Consider the following 15,491-nt stretch of genomic DNA (forward strand, 5'->3'; position numbering starts at 1 on the left):
AAGAGAATTGAGAAGTAGACAGCCTCATCAGAGACTTTGCCCTCTTTTCATGGTGGTGGTGGTGGTGTCCGGTACAGTCGAGACTCCAACTCATGGTGATTCCATGTGCGCAGAGTAGAACCGCTCCACAGGGCTCTAAAGGCTGTGACCTTTCAGAAGCAGATCTCCAGGCTTTGCTTCTGAGGCCCCCTAGGTGGGTTTGAACCTCTAACCTCTAGGTTAATAGTTCAGTACTCAACCATTTGAGCCACCTGGGGGCTTCTTTTCTTTTCATAACCACGTGCAATTGCTCCTGGTGATGAGGGAAGGAGCGCAGATAAAACTGTTAGAAGCCCAGGGGGTTTGGGAAAACTAGGAGTGTTTTCTCTACTCTTCAGTGAGACTCCCTCCCAGCCGAGATTATCAGGGTGTTCCATGTTTCCCTGTTGTAAACCCAGGCCTTGGTTCTTCATATTTTCTCTCTCTCTCCCTCCCCTGTTCTTTTCTCTCTCTCTCTTATTCATACCTCACTGAGTATTTAGCCATTGGTCTGTATACTGGGTATATCTACTCTAGGAACTTAAGTAGATAAAGCTCCACTAAGCATGGAGAATCAACTAGCCTAGTGAATAGGAATGAAACCCAGAACCGTCGCTTATCTATTAGTTTTAAGATGTGTCATGCCGATCCCTGGGCTTTGGTTTTTCCAGTTGTTCTCCTATTGGTTTGAGGACTGCTATCTGGGTTTGCCCTAATTCACTTACACCGTCTTAAATCCGTTTTTATGGGGGTCTACCAAGCATGAACTCTTAGTTACTAAGAGGCAGTTGCAAACAAACCACTTTAATTGAATGTCTCTAATTGTTGCACCTTTCTCCTTTTACCCTTTGAAACCATTCTTTAAATCAATTTTGTGGTTCTTAAATTCTGAAATACACTTTTCAGCACACAGACAACAACTTATACTTCTCTTCTGCCCTGTCCTGTAGAGCAGTGATGCCTCTTCACGTATATAATTACTATTATTGATGATATTTTACTGTATTTCTTTAGTGTATAAACCAAAAGCAAACCACACCCATTGCAGGTGAGTCAACCCCGACTCATAGCAACCCTATAGGACAGAGTAGAACCGCCTCATAGGGTTTCCAAGGAGCTGCTGGTGGGTTTGAATTTTTGGTTAGCAGCTGTAGCTCTTAACCACCGTGCCTCCGGGGCTCGTGCATGTATATATTTATTTATTTATTTATTTATATAATTTTATTATATTTATATAATTTTTTCTAGGAATGATGTAGTTAAATTTGAATATGTTGTAATAAGTGACATGGAATGGATGGATTGTCAGTTCAGTGGTATGTAAAATTTCAGTTTTGTCTAAGGTTTTTTTCACCTTCTCACTTTGCATGCCCATTTTATGTGAATATACTACTTGTATGATATTTTCACAAAGTCTTGATTAATGCCTCCAGTGAAGACAGATCTTAGTATATTCTGTGTCTTTGACATATTTTGAGTCCGTGACATACGTTCACAGAGCATGATCTTTGACCAGGTTAGTGGATGGTCCCTCCTTAAAAAATATGATCAGCTCTCGGACAGCCAGCTCAGTGTACAGCCGCTGAGTAGCCCAAGTGGTTTGCCCTCAGCCGCTAACCTAAAAATGGGCGTTTCGAACCCACCCAGGGGCTCTACGGAAGAAAGGCCTGGAGAGCAGCTTCTGTTGTCGTTAGTTGCTGTAGCGTAGATTCTGACTCACGGTGACCCCGTGTGTGTCCGAGGAGAACTGTGCTCTGTAGGGTTTTTATTGGCTGCTTTCTCAGAAGTAGATCACCAGCCCTTTCTTCCAAAGAGTCTCTGGGTGGACTTAAACCTCCAAACTTTTGTCTAGCAGCCGATGCTTCAGCGTTTGCAACACCTCTGGAATCCTCCGTTGACATGACGGCCGAGAAAACCCTATGGAGCAGTTCTACTCTGTAACGTGGGTTCCCCATGAGCGGGGGGCTGACTCCACGGCAGCTAACAGCCACAGCAGGAGGAAATGTGGCAACATGATGGGACACGTAACTTGTGAGCGTGGAGCCTGTCTAGGGGTACTCTACCAGCTTCTCCCACGAGACAGGTCACCGCGCGTGACTGTTTGCCTTTGTTTGAGTGGGTCCTTATGCCTCCTCCTGAGCCAAGGACGGGCGTTAAAAACAGGACCTGCCTTATGATGGCGCCCAGAGCTTCGGAACATTGTGGAGCTGGTACATGGCAAGTCCGAAGAGACTTCCTGACCCAGATACTGATATGTTTGCAGGGTAATTACTGTGATTGGTGACTAGATAAGTTCCCAGTTCCCTGTTGGGGCAATTTTCTAACATCTTGGAATCTGTCATTTAAAATTTCATTAGTCTTGCTTTTCTTCTTTTCAATAACACCCTTTACTTTGTAACTATGGTAACCTACTGCTTCCATTGACAATTAGAGAAAATACATTTGGTTTTGAAGTTAAATAACGCTCAAGAGGAACAAGCGTTATTTAAAATAAAAAAAACCTTTGCTACATTCCGATTTGGCAATGTTGGGTGCAGGTCTGGGCACAGCAGAGGCCTGCAAAGACATGGCCAGACAGCTCTGGCCTCGAGTTGGGATTTGAAGTAGACACGGGCTCAGAGATGCACAGACTTCAGTTATTCTGTCTCAGTTTTGTCCTGGTAATTGAAACACATGAAATTGCCTTCCTTTTTATATTTATAAATGTTAATCGTAGAAATTTCTTGGATCCGGCCTGTTACCTTCACAATTGAGAAACCAGGTTCAGCGGTTTTGTCTTGCATAAGCTGTACGCCCGGGCAGCATTTTGTTCTGTGGTACCTAAGGTCACCATGAGTTGCAGCTGACTCGGAGGCAGCTAACAACACGTCACCAGTATAAACCAACCCAAAACAAACCTGCTGCTGTCAAGTCGATTCCAACTGATAGTGACCGTATAGGACAAAGTAAAATTGCCCCTAGGGCTTTCAAGGCTGTAAATGTTGATGTAAGCAGGCTGCCACATCTTTCTCCTTCAGAGAGGCTGGTGGGTTTCAACCACTGACCTTTCAGTTAACAGCTGAGCACTTAAGCAATGTGCCACCAGGGTTCCTTTGTCTACACTATAGCTTGGGTCTGGCGCCCTTTAGTCCTCAAAGTGACACGTTTGCTTTTTTAATGCTTTGAAGAAGTGTTTTATAGCAGATTTGCCCAATGCAATGCATCATTTGATTTCGTGACTGCTGCTTCCATGGGCGTTGATTGTGGATCCAAGTAAAATGAAATCCTTGACAACCTCAGTCTTTTCTCCAATTATCATGATGTTGCTTATTGGTCCAGTTTGAGGATTTTTGTTTTCTTTATGTTGAGGTGTAATCCACACTGAAGGCTGTGGTCTTTGATCTTCATTAGTAAGTGGTTCAAGTCCTCTTCACTTTCAGCAAGCAAAGTTATGTCATCTGCATATAGCAGACTGTTAATGAGTCTTCCTCCAATCCTGATGCCCCGTTCGTCATATAGTCCGGCTTCTCAGATTATTTGCTCAGCATACAATTTGTAAGTATGGTGAAAGGATACAACTCTCACACTCACCTTTCCTGATTTTAAACCAGGCAGCATCCCCTTGTTCTGTTAAAACGACTGCCTCTTGATCTGTGTAAAGGTTCCTCATGAGCACGATTCAGTATTCTGGAATTCCCATTCTTTGCAGTGTTATCCATAATTTCTTATGATCCACACAGTTGAATGCCTTTGCATAGTCAATAAAACACAGGTAAATATCTTTCTGGTGTTCTCTGCTTTCAGCCAGGATCCATCTGACAGCAGCAATGATATCCCTGGTTCCATGTCCTCTTCTGAAACCCGCTTGAATTTCTGGAAGTTACCTGTCGATATAGTGTCGCAGCCATTTTTGAATGATCTTCAGCAAAATTTTATTTCCGTGTGATATTAATGATATCGTTTGATAATTTCCACATTTGGTTGGATCACGTTTCTTGGGAGTAGCCAAGGATATGGATCTCTTCCAGCCAGTCTGCTGGGTAGCTGTCTACCAAATTTCTTGGCATAGATGAGTGAGTACTTCCAGTGCTACATCTGTTTGTTGAAACATCTCAATTGATATTCCGTCAATTCTGGGTGCCTTGTGTTTTGTCAATGCCTTCAGAGCAGCTTGGACTTCTTCCTTCAGTACCATTGGTTCCTGATCGTATGTTGCTCCTAAAATGGTTGAATGTACCTTTTTGGTACAGTGACTGTATCTTCCTTCCATCTTTTTTTGATGCTCCCTGCGTCGTTTAATATTCTCCCCGTAGAATCCTTCAGTGTTGCAACTTGAGGCTTGAATTTTTTCTTCAGTTCTTTCAGCTTGAGAAATGCTGAGTGTGTTTTTCCCTTTTGGTTTTCTATCTCCAGGTCTTTGCACATGTCATTATGATACTTTGTTTTGTCTTCTTGAGCCGACCTTTGAAATCTTCTGTTCAGCTCTTTTACTTCATCATTTCTTCCTTTCACTTTAGCTACTTGATGTTCAAGAACAAGTTTCAGAGTCTCTTCTGCCATCCATTTTGATCTTTTCTTTCTTTCCTGTCTTTCTAATGACCTCTTGTTTTTTTCAGATATGATCTCCTTGACGTCATTCCACAGCTCCCCTGGTCTTCAGTCATTAGTGTTCAGTGCGTCAAATCTTTTCTTTAGATCGTTTGTAAATTCAGGTGGGATATGCTAAAGGCTGTACTTTGGCCTTCATGGACTTGTTCTAGTTTTCTTCAGTTTCAACTTGAACTTGCATATGAGCATTTGATGGTCTGTTCCTCAGTCGACCCCTGGCCTTGTTCTCACTGATGATATTGAGCTTTTCTGTCATCTCTTTCCACAGATGTAGTCAATTCGACTCCTGTATATTCTGTCTGGTGAGGACAATCTGTATAATCACCATTTATTTGCAATGAAGAAGTCGTTGGTCTTGCAAAATTCTATCATGGGATCTCCAGCATCATTTCTATCACCAAGGTTGTATTTTCCAACTACCGGTCCTTCTTCTTTGCTCCCAACTTTGGAATTCCAATCACCAGTAATTATCAATGCATCCTGATTGCATGTTTGATCAATTTCAGACTGCAGAAGTTGATAAAAAATCTTCAGTTTCTTCATCTTTGGCCTTAGTAGTCTTGTTGACTGGTCTTCCTTGTAGCGTATGGATATTGTCCTGTCACTGGCAGCGATGTACTTCAGGGTAGAGCTTTAACTATTCTTTCTGATGGTGATGCAACACCATTCCTCTTCACGTTGTCATTCCTGGCATAGTAGATTATATGATTGTCCAAATAAAAATGGCCAATACCAGTCCATTTCAGCCCACTGATGCCTAGGATATAGACGTTTATGCATTCATTTCATTTTTGACAATTTCCAGCTTCCCTAGATTCATACCTCGTACATTTCACGTTGTCATTATTAATGGATGTTTGCAACTCTTTCTTTTCATTTTGAGTCGTGCCACATTAGCAAATGAAGGTCCTGAAACCTTGACTCCATCCATGTCATTACGGTTGACTCAACTTTTTTGTGTTTGTTTTTTTGTTTTCAGTCATGTTTATTGAGGTATAATTTACATCAGTAAAATTCACTCCTTTAAGGAGGAAAGAGTCCCCGGATGGTGCAGTCAGTGAGCATGTTCAGCTGGTAACTGAAAGGTCAGAGGTTCGAGTCCAGAGGAGTCTTGAAAGAAAGACCTTGCAATCTACTTCTGAAAACTCAGCCATTAAGAACACCGTGGAGCACAGTTTTACTCTGACACACATGAGGGCGCCACGCATCAGGGTCAATTCAACGGCAACTGGTTTTAAGGTGGAAAAAACCCAAGTTCCCATCAATAGATGAATGGACCAACAGATCAAGGACCGTCCATACAATGGGGTGTCACAGCAGGCTTGGCTTCAGCTGAGAACCAGTGCCCTGGGCCCAGTGCTCAGAACAAGGTCAGCATACTGCACCCGGGGGCCAAGCCTGGCCATAACTTGATTTGTGCAGACCTCTAGCTGAGGGCAGGTTCCACATTTTTTTTTTTATTAACTTTTATTCAGCTTCAGGTGAAAGTTTACAAATCAAGTCAAACTGTCGCATGTAAGTTTATGTACACCTTACTCCGTACTCCCACTTGCTCTCCCCCTAATGAGTCAGCCCTTCCAGTCTCTCCTTTCATGACAATTTTGCCAGCTTCCAACTCTCTCTATCCTCCCATCCCCCCTCCAGACAGGAGATGCCAACACAGTCTCAAGTGTCCACCTGATATAATTAGCTAGCTCACTCTTCATCAGCATCTCTCTCCTACCCACTGTCCAGTCCCTTTCATGTCTGATGCGTTGTCTTCGGGAATGGTTCCTGTCCTGTGCCAACAGAAGGTTTGGGGACCATGGCTGCCAGGATTCCTCTAGTCTCAGTCAGACCATTAAGTATGGTCTTTTTGTGAGAATTTGGGGTCCGTATCCCACTGATCTCCTGCTCCCTCAGGGGTTGTCTGTTGTGCTCCCTGTCAGGGCAGTCATCGATTGTGGCCAGGCACCAACTAGTTCTTCTGGTCTCAGGATGATGTAGGTCTCTGGTTCATGTGGCCCTTTCTGTCTCTGGAGCTCTTAGTTATCGTGTGACCTTGGTGTTCTTCATTCTCCTTTGATCCAGGTGGGTTGAGACCAATTGATGCGTCTTAGATGGCCGCTTGTTAGCATTTAAGACCCCAGATGCCACATTTCAAAGTGGGATGCAGAATGTTTTCATAATAGAATTATTTTGCCAATTGACTTAGAAGTCCCCTAAACCCTGGTCCCCAAACCCCCGCCCTTGCTCCTCTGACCTTTGAAGCATTCCGTTTATCCCGGAAACTTCTTTGCTTTTGGTCCAGTCCAGTTGAGCTGACCTTCCATGTATTGAGTATTGTCCTTCCCTTCACCTAAAGCAGTTCTTAGCTACTAAATAATCAGTAAAAACCCTCTCTCACCCTCCCTCCTCCCCCCCTCATAACCACAAAAGTATCTGTTCTTCTCAGTTTATATTATTTCTCAAGATCTTATAATAGTGGTCTTATACAGTACTTGTCCTTTGCCTCTGACTAATTTCGCTCAGCATAATGCCTTCCAGGTTCCTCCATGTTATGAAATGTTTCACAGATTCGTCACTGTTCTTTATCGATGCGTAGTATTCCGTTGTGTGAATATACCACAATTTATTTATCCATTCATCCGTTGATGGACACCTTGGTTGCTTCCAGCTTTTTGCTATTGTAAACAGAGCTGCAATAAACATGGGTGTGCATATATCTGTTTGTGTGAGGGCTCTTCTGTCTCTAGCGTATATTCTGAGAAGTGGGATTTCTGGGTTGTATGGTAGTTCTATTTCTAACTGTTTAAGATAACGCCAGATAGATTTCCAAAGTGGTTGTACCATTTGACATTCCCACCAGCAGTGTATAAGAGTTCCAATCTCTCCGCAGCCTCTCCAACATTTATTATTTTGTGTTTTTTGGATTAATGCCAGCCTTGTTGGAGTGAGATGGAATCTTATCGTAGTTTTAATTTGCATTTCTCTAATGGCTAATGATCGAGAGCATTTTCTCATGTATCTTTTAGCTGCCTGAATATCTTCCTTAGTGAAGTGCGTGTTCATATCCTTTGCCCACTTCTTGATTGGGTTGTTTGTCTTTTTGTGGTTGAGTTTTGATAGAATCATATAGATTTTAGAGATCAGGCGCTGGTCGGAGATGTCATAGCTGAAAATTCTTTCCCAGTCTGTAGGTAGTCTTTTTACTCTTTTAGATGAGCATAGGTGTTTGATTTTTAGGAGCTCCCAGTTATCTGGTTTCTCTTCGTCATTTTTGGTAATGTTTTGTATTCTGTTTATGCCTTGTATTAGGGCTCCTAAGGTTGTCCCTATTTTTTCTTTCATGATCTTTATCGTTTTAGTCTTTATGTTTAGGTCTTTGATCCACTTGGAGTTAGTTTTTGTGCGTGGTATGAGGTATGGGTCCTGTTTCATTTTTTTGCAAATGGATATCCAGTTATGCCAGCACCATTTGTTAAAAAGACTATCTTTTCCCCAATTAACTGACACTGGTCCTTTGTCAAATATCAGCTGCTCATATGTGGATGGATTTATATCTGGGTTCTCAATTCTGTTCCATTGGTCTATGTGTCTGTTGTTGGACCAGTACCAGGCTGTTTTGACTACTGTGGCTGTATAATAGGTTCTGAAATGAGGTAGAGTGAGGCCTCCCGCTTTGTTCTTCTTTTTCAGTAATGCTTTACTTATCCGGGGCTTCTTTCCCTTCCATATGAAGTTGGTGATTTGTTTCTCCATCACATTAAAAAATGACATTGGAATTTGCATCGGAAGTGCATTGTATGTATAGATGGCTTTTGGTAGAATAGACATTTTTACTATGTTAAAGTCTTCCTATCCATGAGCAAGGTATGTTTTTCCACTTAAGTAGGTCCTTTTTAGTATCTTGTAGTAGTAGTTTTCTTTGTATAGGTCTTTTACATCTTTGGTAAGATTTATTCCTAAGTATTTTATCTTCTTGGTGGCTACTGTGAATGGTATTGATTTGGTTATTTCCTCTTCAATGTTCTTTTTGTTGATGTAGAGGAATCCAGGTGATTTTTGTGTGTTTATCTTATAACCTGAGACTCTGCCAAACTCTTCTATTAGTTTCAGTAGTTTTCTAGAGGATTCCTTAGGATTTTCTGTGTATAAGATCATGTCATCTGCAAGTAGAGATAATTTTACTTCCTCCTTGCCAATCTGGATGCCCTTTATTTCTTTGTCTAGCCTAATTGCTCTGGCCAGGACCTCTAGCACAATGCTGAATAAGAGCGGTGATAAAGGGTATCCTTGCCTGGTTCCCGCTCTCAAGGGAAATGCTTTCAGGTTCTCTCCATTTAGAGTGATGTTGGCTGTTGGCTTTGTATAGATGCCCTTTATTATGTTGAGGAATTTTCCTTCAATTCCTATTTTCGTAAGAGTTTTTATCATGAATGGGTGTTGGACTTTGTCAAATACCTTTTCTGCATCAATTGATAAGATCATGTGGTTTTTGTCTCTTGTTTTATTTATATGGTGGATTACATTAATGGTTTTTCTAATATTAAACCAGCCTTGCATACCTGGTATAAATCCCTCTTGGTCATGGTGGATTAATTTTTCGATATGTTGTTGAATTCTATTGGCTAGAATTTTGTTGAGGATTTTTGCATCTATGTTCATGAGGGATATAGGTCTGTAATTTTCTTTTTTTCTGATGTCTTTACCTGGTTTTGGTATGGGGGAAATGGTGGCTTCATAAAATGAGTTAGGTAGTATTCCGTCATTTTCTGTGCTTTGAAATACCTTTAGTAGTAGTGGTGTTAACTCTTCTCTGAAAGTTTGGTAGAACTCTGCAGTAAAGCCATCCGGACCAGGGCTTTTTTTTTGTTGGGAGTTTTTTGATTACCGTTTCAATCTCTTTTTTTGTTATGGGTCTATTTAGTTGTTCTACTTCTGATTGTGTTAGTTTAGGTAGGTAGTGTTTTTCCAGGAATTCATCCATTTCTTCTAGGTTTGCAAATTTGTTAGAGTACAATTTTTTGTAATAATCTGATATGATTCTTTTAATTTCAGTTGGGTTTGTTGTGATGTGGCCCATCTCGTTTCTTATTTGGGTTATTTGCTTCCTTTCCTGTATTTCTTTAGTCAGTCTGGCCAATGGTTTATCAATTTTGTTAATTTTTTTGAAGAACCAGCTTTTGGCTTTGTTAATTCTTTCAATTGTTTTTCTGTTCTCTAATTCATTTAGTTCAGCTCTAATTTTTATTATTTGTTTTCTTCTGGTGCCTGATGGATTCTTTTGTTGCTCACTTTCTATTTGTTCAAGTTGTAGGGACAGTTCTCTGATTTTGGCTCTTTCTTCTTTTTGTATGTGTGCATTTATCGATATAAATTGGCCTCTGAGCCCTGCTTTTGCTGTGTCCCAGAGGTTTTGATAGGAAGTATTTTCATTCTCATTGCATTCCATGAATTTCCTTATTCCCTCCTTAATGTCTTCTATAACCCAGTCTTTTTTCAGGAGGGTATTGTTCATTTTCCAAGTATTTGATTTCTTTTCCCTAATTTTTCTGTTATTGATTTCCACTTTTATGGCCTTGTGGTCTGAGAAGATGCTTTGTAATATTTCAATGTTTTGGATTCTGCAAAGGTTTGTTTTATGACCTAATATGTGGTCTATTCTGGAGAATGTTCCATGTGCGCTAGAAAAAAAAGTATACTTTTCAGCAGTTGGGTGGAGAGTTCTGTATAAGTCAATGAGGTCAAGTTGGTTGATTGTTGTAATTAGGTCTTCCGTGTCTCTATTGAGCTTCTTACTGGATGTCCTGTCCTTCTCCGAAAGTGGTGTGTTGAAGTCTTCTACTGTAATTGTGGAGGTGTCTATCTCACTTTTCAGTTCTGTTAAAATTTTTTTTATGTATCTTGCAGCCCTGTCATTGGGTGCATAATATTTAATATGGTTATATCTTCCTGGTCAGTTGTCCCTTTTATCATTATGTCGTGTCCTTCTTTATCCTTTGTGGTGGATTTAGGTTTAAGTCTATTTTGTCAGAAATTAATATTGCTACTCCTGGTCTTTTTTGCTTATTGTTTGCTTGATATATTTTTTTCCATCCTTTGAGTTTTAGTTTGTTTGTGTCTCTGAGTCTAAGGTGTGTCTCTTGTAGGCAGCGTATAGACGGATCGTGTTTCTTTATCCAGTCTGTGACTCTCTGTCTCTTTATTGGTGCATTTAGTCCATTTACATTCAGCGTAATTATAGATAAGTATGTGTTTGGTGTTGTCATTTTGCTGCCTTTTTATGTGTGTTGTTGACAATTTCATTTTTCCACTTTTTTATGCTGAGATATTTTTCTTTGTAAATTGTGTGTTCCTCATTTTCATAGTATTTGACTTTATGTTTGCTGAGTCGTTACATTTTTCTTGGTTTTTATTTTGAGTTATGGAGTTGTTATACCTCTTTGTGGTTACCTTAATATTTACCCCGATTTTTCTAAGTAAAAACCTAACTTGTATTGTCCTATGTCGCCTTGTATCCCTCTCCATATGGGAGTTCTATGCCACCTATATTTAGTCCCTCTTTTTGATTATTGTGATCTTTTACATATTGACTTCAATGATCCCTGTTTTGAGCATTTTTTTTTTAATTAATCTTAATTTGTGTTTGTGATTTCCCTATTTGAGTTGATATCAGGATGTTCTGTTTTGTGACCTTGTGTTGTGCTGGTATCTGATATTATTGGTTTTCTGACCAAACAATTTCCTTTATTATTTCTTGTAGCTTTGGTTTGGTTTTTTGCAAATTCTCTAAACTTGTGTTTATCTGTAAATATCTTAATTTCGCCTTCATATTTCAGAGAGAGTTTTGCTGGATATATGATCCTTGGCTGGCAGTTTTTCTCCTTCAGGGCTTTGTATATGTCATTCCATTGCCTTCTTGCCTGCATGGTTTCTGCGGAGTAGTGTGAACTTATTCTTATTGATTCTCCCTTGTAGGAGACCTTTCTTTTATCCCTGGCTGCTTTTAAAATTTTCTTTTTATCTTTGGTTTTGGCAAGTTTGATGATAATATGTCTTGGTGTTTTTCTTTTTGGATCAATCTTAAATGGGGTCGATGAGCATCTTGGTTAGATATCCTTTCTTCTTTCATGATGTCAGGGAAGTTTTCTGCCCGCAGATCTTCAACTATTTTCTCTGTGTTTTCTGTCCTCTCTCCCTGTTCTGGGACTCCAATCACACACAAGTTATCCTTCTTGATAGAGTCCCACATGATTCTTAGGGTTTCTTCATTTTTTTTAATTCTTTTATCTGATTTTTTTTCAGCTATGTCCTGGTCCTCCAGATTTCCCACTCTGCATTCTAATTGCTCGAGTCTGCTCCTCTGACTTCCTATTGTGTTGTCTAATTCTGTAATTTTATTGTTCATCTTTTGGATTTCTGAATGCTGTCTCTCTATGGATTCTTGCAACTTATTAATTTTTCCACTATGTTCTTGAATAATCTTTTTGAGTTCTTCAAGTGTTTTATGAGTGTGTTCCTTGGCTTTTTCTGCAGTTTGCCTTATTTCATTTCTGAGGTCATCCCTGATGTCTTGAAGCATTCTGTAGATTAGTTTTTTATATTCTGTATCTGATAATTCCAGGATCATGTCTTCATTTGGGAAAGATTTTGATTCTTTTGTTTGGGGGGTTGTAGAAGCAGTCATGGTCTGCTTCTTTATGAGGTTTGATATCGACTGCTGTCTCTGAGCCATCACTAAGATATTGTAGTGATTTATTCTATATTTGCTCACTGAGTCTTTTCTTGTTTTGTTTTCTTTCAGTATACGTGGATGGGCTACTAGATTGTGCTGTCTTGATTGTTGTAGCCCTTGACTTACTTATAACCTATTACCAGCTAGTTTGGGCTGTTACCAGATATATATGCCTGAGTCCATTCACTATTCTTGAGTAGAATCTGATTTTGGGTCATCAAGTGTGTGGTGCAGACTGTCACCTATCCACCTTGAGAAGTAGTGGTGATAGTTGTGCGCACCAGATTCTAGTAGCAGCTGGAGTTCACACTCCAGGGAGGGCAGGATGCTGACAGGCTTCCCCCAAGTGTCAGTGAGGTAGGTGTGTCTCTATTCCTAAAGCACCTTGGTGGGTGGGCTCTGCAGCTGTACCTTAGGCCCCCAATGCAAGTATCTCTACAGATTGGTAGGTGTCACCTTCCTTAGACCCCTAAGGCAGGAGGCTAGGTGGTCTGGGGGGAGCTTCAGCCCTCAGTTCTGTGCTGTGGGTCAGTGAGGGCTCTGTTGAACACGCAGAGATATCAGACCTGGGAAACTTGTCTTTCCAGTAAATCCACTAAAAAAAAATGCAGTCAGATCCCTATCAGAAATGCCTTTGCATTATAATAGCCACCTTGTTCCCTGTAGGGATGAAAGCCCGAGACTGTGGATCACATATGTTTGGCTAGAGCTGGTTCTGTGTTTTCAGTCCAATTAGGGAAGGATTTTTGGTCCCTGGGTTTTTTGTGGTTGCTTCTCTCAGGCCAGAAGAATGGGTTAGGAAAAGACCAAAAAAAAAAGGAAAAGAAAAACTGCACGGAGCAGTTCTTCCTCTGGCTCAGGAAATTCCAATGTTAATGAAGCCTCCTGGGAAGGGGAGGGGGGTTCAGAAAAACAGGAGAGAGTAGCACCCCGGAATATAGACAAAGTTACTTATCTTGCTTGGGATGACTGTTTTATCTGAGATTCCCGAGGGGCACGTCGCCTGTGTGCGCTGGCTGGGTAGAGATTGCCCTCGAGGGTCAGGCCCGTGTCCCGTGCTTGAGCTGTCTCAGAAGCCACGGTCAGTTCTTCCACTGCCAGTCCAAAGCCCAGCATCAAGGTTCCCCGGCTGGGACACTGCACTCGCGGCTCCAAAACCAGTCGCTGCCTCCCGGGGACTTCTCCTCCCGCCAGCCTCGTCACCGTGCCGCCTGCGCTGACCGGCTGGGCCCCCTCCCGAGGTCAGTTCGGGGGGTAGGGCTGCACCCCATGTTTGCACCGTCACAGGATGTTGTGTTCAGCTCCCCTGCGACCAGTCCAAAGTCCGGCGCCAAGGTTACCTGACTGGGACGCTGGCTCCAGGCTCCGAAAACAGTCGCTGCTTCCCCGTAGTTGTTCATTCTCGGTCTCTGTCACTCAGGTCAACTCTTTAAATCTGTGTTTGTTGGTCAGGGTTCGTAGATTGTTGTGTATGTGATCGATTCACTTGTTTTTCCGAGTCTTTGTTGCAAGAGGGATCCGAGGTAGCGTCTACCTAGTCAGCCATCTTGGCCCCCTCCCTGGTTGACTCAGCTTTAAGGAGGCAGGTCTTCCTCAGTCTCATTTTGAGTGCCTTCCAACCTTGGGGGCTCTCTTCCAACACTATATCAGACAGTGTTCCACTGCTATTTGTAAGGTTTTCACTGGCTAATTCTTTTCAGAAGTAAACTGCCGGGTCATTCTTCCTAGTTTGTGTTAGTCTGAAGCTCAGCTGAAACCTGTGCACCGTGGGTGGCCCTGCTGGTATTTGAGTACCCGTGGCATAGCTTCCAGCATCACAGCAACATGCAGCCCCCACAATGCAACAAACTAACACGCATGGGGGACACACTGAATAGGTATGGTGAAACTGTTCTGCTGGTCAACAAGTTTCTGAACTCATTAGAGAAAATTGCTGTACCTTTGCCATGAATAGAAAATGAGTATCCAAATTACATTACCATTTCAGGAAAAAGTCTATTAATAAGTGCTAGAATGTTCAGAAATAACGTAGTTTAATGATTAACCCACTGCCGTCAAGTCAGTTCCGACTCACAGCGACCCTATAGGACAGAGTAGAACTGCCCCATAGAGTTTCCAAGGAGCACCTGGCGGATTTGAACTGCTGACCTCTTGGTTAGCAGCCATAGCACTTAACCACTATGCCACCAGGGTTTCCTAGTTTAATGATGAACGATGATAATATTTGTCTTTCTGACTCAAATGATAGAATTACTTTAGGAGTTTACTTCTTAAAGTCTAAGACTTTATAAAATGTGTTCTATGTTATATTTTAATTATACCGACATTTACCAAAAATCTTAGTTTTCAACTTCTATGTATTTATTTGAATTTTTAAATTGTGATGAGTATATATAACAAAAATTTGTCATTTCCACATTTGTTTCATGTACCATTCAGTGGCATTAATCACTTTCATCATGTTGTACGACCATTGCCGCTATCCGCTTCCAAATTTGTCCATCACCCAATTAAGTTACTTTTAATATTTAAAAAGAGCCAGTAGCACATATTTGGTGGTAAATTCACTCTTCCACTACACCACTGTGGTAACACTTTGATAGCTTCTCTCTTCTCCTTAAATCTCAGGCCTCCCCCGTCTCTTTTCAGAATCAGCCTGAACCCTCCCCTTGGGCACGTGGAGAAGACAGAACACGTGCAGTGGGAACCCCCTCACCTACCCATCAATTTTTCCACTCTCCTTGCACCCACACCCTTCCACCGTGCCTCCCCTCTTATTAGAATGGAGAGAATATCTCTTTCCTTCTTGGAGCCCAGAATTTCTGGGTTTGTGTCTTAACCCCGGAAACCCTGGTGGCGTAGTGGTTAAGTGCTATGGCTGCTAACCAAAAGGTCGGCAGTTTGAATCCGCCAGGTGCTCCTTGGAAACTCTATGGGGCAGTTCTACTCTGTCCTATAGGATCTCTATGAGTCGGAATCGACTCGACGGTACTGGGTTTGCTTTGTTTTTTTTGTCTTAACCCCGTCACCTTATCTTTTCGGGGCGCTTTCTCCATCATCTGCCCACCGTCTCCAGCATCATCAAACTCTCCTTATCTTTTCCATTAAAAAAAAAAAAGGTTTCAGTATCCCCTATATTAAAAAAAAAAAACAAACATCCTCCTGGCTC

The 15,491-nt window shown here is 41.5% G+C and overlaps 1 protein-coding gene across 1 annotated transcript in view; it reads left to right on the plus strand.

Moving 5' to 3' along the window:
* LOC100659288 (patatin-like phospholipase domain-containing protein 4) overlaps window positions 1-15,491 on the plus strand; it is a 100,790-nt gene that overhangs the window by 39,436 nt on the left and 45,863 nt on the right. The gene's annotated exons all lie outside the window — the stretch shown is intronic.

Source organism: Loxodonta africana, chromosome Y (assembly GCF_030014295.1).
Source record: "Loxodonta africana isolate mLoxAfr1 chromosome Y, mLoxAfr1.hap2, whole genome shotgun sequence".
In the NCBI taxonomy this organism is placed as follows: Eukaryota; Metazoa; Chordata; class Mammalia; order Proboscidea; family Elephantidae; genus Loxodonta; species Loxodonta africana.